Source organism: Pipistrellus kuhlii, unplaced genomic scaffold (genome assembly GCF_014108245.1).
Source record: "Pipistrellus kuhlii isolate mPipKuh1 unplaced genomic scaffold, mPipKuh1.p scaffold_m20_p_2, whole genome shotgun sequence".
Classification (NCBI taxonomy): Eukaryota; Metazoa; Chordata; class Mammalia; order Chiroptera; family Vespertilionidae; genus Pipistrellus; species Pipistrellus kuhlii.
The window spans coordinates 37,128,763-37,133,933 of record NW_023425515.1 but is presented as its reverse complement, the minus strand read 5'-3'; the positions used below and the strand labels follow the sequence as shown (position 1 = coordinate 37,133,933).

The 5,171-nt window shown below is 44.7% G+C and overlaps 1 pseudogene; it reads right to left on the bottom strand.

Annotated features, from left to right (window-relative positions):
* Positions 1-2,579: 2,579 nt before the first annotated feature.
* Positions 2,580-4,719, bottom strand: LOC118724421 (annotated as a pseudogene).
* Positions 4,720-5,171: the final 452 nt, after the last annotated feature.

Sequence of the window (5,171 nt, the reverse complement as noted above, 5' to 3'; positions counted from 1 at the left end):
ATCAATAAAATATATATTTTTAAAAATTCATGGAATAAAAAAAAACTTTAAAATATACATATAGTGTCTTTTGGGAAATTTGAGAAGCTAGTACAAGCATTAAAAAGCCAGAATGCTCTATAATCAGAAAATTCAATGAACAAGACAGCACTTTTAGAAATTAAAATTACGATCACTGAAAAAAATTTCAATAGAAGGATCAGTAGATCAGAAAATATATAGATCAAAGAGCATTTGAGATCTTGCTCCCTGGCCTGTGTCATCAGTTTGGCTCAAAAAAAAAACAACAAAAAAACAAACAAACAACCTCTTATAAAAATTCAAAAATATACATTAAAAAGACAACAAAATAGAAAAAATGTAAGAGAAAAGATAAGATCTATAGAGGATCAATCCAGGACTCTGACATATGATTAAAAGAAGTTCTATAAACTGGAAACAGAAATATACTGGGGGTGAGGGAAAAGGGTATATGCTCAAATAATAAAACAGGAACATTTCCTAGAGATGATGAACATTTGACTTCCATCAAGATCCCAGAAAAATGAATTGAAAATAATTCCATCAAGGTATATTTACATTGTCATCGTGCAAATTCACAGTGCTGAGGATACAGAGATTGTCAGAAGATTCCATGGAAAGTATTAAAATAAATAAAGGAAACATCATTTAATTACTGCTTCATTGGTTTTACTTTGACTATCTCTGAACCTTTGACAGTAAAATGCAGGTAGAATCCATAGGTATCCTCCAACAGCTGTACCCGCTACTCCTGTGAGCTGTTCCTTGAAAGAGGACACCAAGGCATGCAGATAAAGTCTCATCTGCACCCCTGGGCCCGAGGATAACAATGGGGAGTGGCCCAGAGACCCTGGGTGCCTTGGAAGGGTGACTGGGAACCTGAAACTCCTCACAAGCAGTAACCTGATGAGCAGCTCCCTCTCGTGGCCATCAGTGGAAGTTGCGGCGCTCTCAGCCCAGGAAATGCCAAAGTAATGTTTCCTGGCACATACCCCCCCCCCCCCCCCCCCCCCCCCCCCACACACACACCCAGACCCTGGACCACCTTTGCCGAGTCTGTCCTGTGGAAGAGCCACAAGACACCTCCATTTATACAATTTCCCTGGATCTGGGTGGAACGTGCGGTGTACCGGACTCTCCTTGGTTGTACCAGATCAGAGCTTTTGCTGGGGGCCTGCTCTGTGAAGGCAGCTTTTTCCTGCCCAGCCCCTCTGGGCATCAAACCTTGATAATGAAGCTTAAGCTTCAGAACCCTCCCTTGCACAAGTCCCTTTTAAGGCCAAGGCAAAAAAAAGTAAGGTTTTTAAAAATTATTTTTCCTAAAGAGCGTCCCACAATTTGTATAAGATTTACACCATCGATGGATAGACACAAAGTTTCTATCTGAGCCTCTTGGTAACATAGGGACCACTCAGTCCGGAGCTCTCTGAACAGTTATTTGATTCAAATGTCCAGTCCCTAACCCCACTTCAACCCCGAACACCACACAGAGGACTTTGACAGGGCAGCCTGGGCAAGGGTCAAGAACACAGGTTTGTAGATCATACAGATGTAGATCTAAACCCTACTACTCGACTGTGCCTCTCTTTCTTCATCTGAAACATAGAGATGATAGCCCTGGCCAATTTGACTTGGTGGTTGGAGTGTTGGTCCACTGACCAAAGGGTTGTAGGTTCAATTCCTGGTCAAGGGCCTGTACCTCGGTTTCAGGTTTGATACCCAGCTCTGATTGGGGCATGTGTAGGAGGCAACAGGGGTTGATGTGGCTCTCTTATGTCGGAAGCCACCCATTGTCCTCTGATTGAGACATTGGTAGCTGAAGCAACTTCCCCCTGTCAATCTTATATAAATCCTTGCTGATTGGCTCCTACTGGCTATGGCTGGATCCCAAACCTTATTAAAAGGGATTGCAAGGCCAGAGCAAGGAGTAGTCCTCCCACTAGAGGTGGGTTCCCGCCTGGCCTCCAATATCGCCAAATTAATATATTTTCTAGTCTCTTTCATTTGTGTGCAGCCTTCTCCAGAACCCAAACCCTGAACCTGAACCCTCAACCACGTGGGATATGAAAGGGGTTCCAGCACTCTCACATCAATGTCTCTCTCTCTCTCCCTCCCTTTAATTCTCTCTTTAAAAAAATATAGAGAGATTATAATTATACATACTCTTTAGGTTGCTGTGAGAATAAAATCAGACAATGCATGGTAAGACTTGTGTTTGATGCTTGACCTGTAGGAGGTACTCCATGAATAAAGGCTATGGGAAATTTATAAATAGACTAGTGGCCCGGTGCACAAAATCCGTGCACATTAAAAGAGAATCAATTCAAGGAAATACCATTGTTCATTGTTTTTCAATTACAGTTGACAGAGGGCTCAGGGTGTATGTGGGGGAGATGTTGGGAGGGTAGATGGACTTAAACTCTTGAGTTCCCCAAACAGTACCCAGGGCCTGGATGCCCAGGGTCTGCTGGCTCCAGGGACTGAAACCCTGAGGTCGGCATTCCCCAGAGTGAGATGTTCATAAAGAGGCCCTGATATCACACACACACACACACACACACACACACACACACACACATGTTCAGCATTGATCAACAGAAGGTCTGGAGGGAGCAGTGAGGACAGAGCCGGGTGGACAGGAGGCTGAGAAGAGCACTAGGGGCCGGGCATTGGGGCACTGCCATGAGGGGATGGTAGGGGTGCTTTAGCTGCTGCTCTGCTGCTCCTGCTCATGGATGAGATTGGCGATGGGGCCAGTGATGCCTCCTATCAAGGTCCAGTATTCCTCAAAGCTGATGCATCCATCATGGTTGGCGTCCAAGTTCCGGATGAGCTTGTCAGCAGCCTTTCGGTCCCCTGTCCGTCAGCATGTGGTTGAGCTCTTGCTGAAGCATCTTTCGGAAGCTGCTCTTGCTGATCTTGTTCTTGACCAGGCTGTACGTAGACACATATTTGTAGAAGTTTTCCACCAGAACTGCAACCGCCTTCTCTTGCTCTGTGTGGCAGTCCGCCATCTCACTGCCTCTCTCCTCCAGGGGCCTGGGCACCATGAAAATCACAGATGAGAAGAGACTCCACAGGCCAAACCTGCTCCCCCACTTACACCCTGGGCTCTGTCAACTATAATTGAAAAACAATGAAAAAATATCAAAAAACTTTTAAATGTAAGCCCCTTCGGTTCTATCCACTTCTACCCTGCAGGGACAGGGGGACCGAGGCTCCTAGCAAAGACCCAAGCCTGGGGAGGGAAGAAAGCCAAGTACAGTTTCCAGCAACCAGGCAGCTAACAAAATATGGCATATGGTGGGAACACAGAGGTAGATGCAGGTTACTACTAATGTTTTAGTGCTTAAAACTCATAGTGAGGAGGGATATCTAATGACTAACACTAAAATCATTGGTCCTGCTGGGACCCATTCTGGGGAAAACAAAGAAAAGCCCTGTATCTGGTTGGTGGGAGAAGAAGAGAAAGAGTCACCGTGAAATGTGGGATGCAAATGATCTCAGCGACGGTGAAGAGGAAGAGACCTGCAGCTGAGAGGGAACCTGGAATTGTCAGCCTCTTGGAGTTCACAGGAATTTTCACGAAGCCTTCAGACTGCTCCCAGAATGAGGAGCAGTTGGCTGACACATTACGTAGACGAAATGAAGTCCAGCTAGAGCACCCCCTATAGAAATGTTTCCCTGGGTACAACTGGGGAGCCACCCCTGCAGCTGGCGCGAACTTGTTCTATGAGATGAATCAGCACAACGTTTGGAAGTATGGAGAGGCAGAGAGAAGGCAGGTGACGCCTGTCATAAATATGGAGAAAGGATCCCAAATTGATCCCATTTTCTATGATCCCTGCTAGTGAAACTGCTGCATTCCCACAATGGAGTATTGTGATCAGGGATCGGAAAGCTTCAAGAAGCGTCGAGAGGTTTTCCAATATGGCAGACAAGTTGAACAGCAGTTTGAAGCTATCACTGAACATCACCTGAAGAAGCCGTGTTCCTGAGCATAGAAAACAGGCCCTACGGGGCTGAAGGGCAAGTGGTTAAGCTAGAAAAGGTGAGCAATGGAAGGAACAGGAAGTGGGGTCTGGCAGACTCATCCTGCGATGGCAGACTCCAGATGCTGGAAGACAAAAGATTCCTCATTCTTCAACAGCTGGAGCCAAACCAGCCCCAAGATCTAATCCAGGCAGACTTTCCAGAAACCTGTTGGTGAGCACATCTCTATACCTAGTGACCAAAGACAAGAAGGTAAGCAGATGCGGGGGAGACACACAAAGCACAGGCCTTCTAAGAGGTGAATTCACACAGGTCGGTTCTGTGTACTACACCGTTGATGGCCCTGTGAATGACTTGTGGTTTTCTCTACACATGTGTGCTCTCACCCAGCTCAGCAGGAATCTGGCCACACAGACATATGACTCACACCAGTGGATTTCTCGTGCATCTTTGAGACTTAAAAGAATGTCCACTTCATTATAAAAGAACTCCACTCTTGAATATTATCATTGAGATGTCATTTCATTGTGCCATTTCCATGGAGGGGGAAATAATATTTATTCGCTTTCCTATGATCACAAAAGTAATAAAATTCATTGGGAGACAGCTAAAAACTCAGAAGCGTATGAAGAAGAAAATTAATATTGCTCCTAAGTTAACCATTTATTCATTAACACTTACTGAGCTCAATCCTTCTCAGTGCCTGGGCTGCTCTGGGCTGCAGAGATGAACTGGACTGGCAGAGCCTTTGTTCTTGTGCTGTTTACATGCTGAGGGTGAAGCAGACAAGAGATGATTCAATCAGCATAAAATATGCCCAGTCATCACACACAGCATGAAGAAGAACAAACAGGGCAAGGGGGACAGGGAGACTAATAGGAGAGGCAATTTTGCCCAGAAAGAAGCATAGTGAATTTTGGGGATTTTTTTTTCCTTCTGCTCTTTTAACTATCCATCAACATTTTTATTACCAGTTGCAACTTTTCACATGAAACTTTAAAAAAAACAAATATAGTTTCTCTGTCTGACTTATTTCACTTAGCATAATACCCTCTAGGTCCATCCATGTTGTCACAAATGGCAAGATTTCATTCCTTTTTATTGCTGAGTAATATTCATCTTCTTTATCCATCTATCAATGCACATGACAAATACCA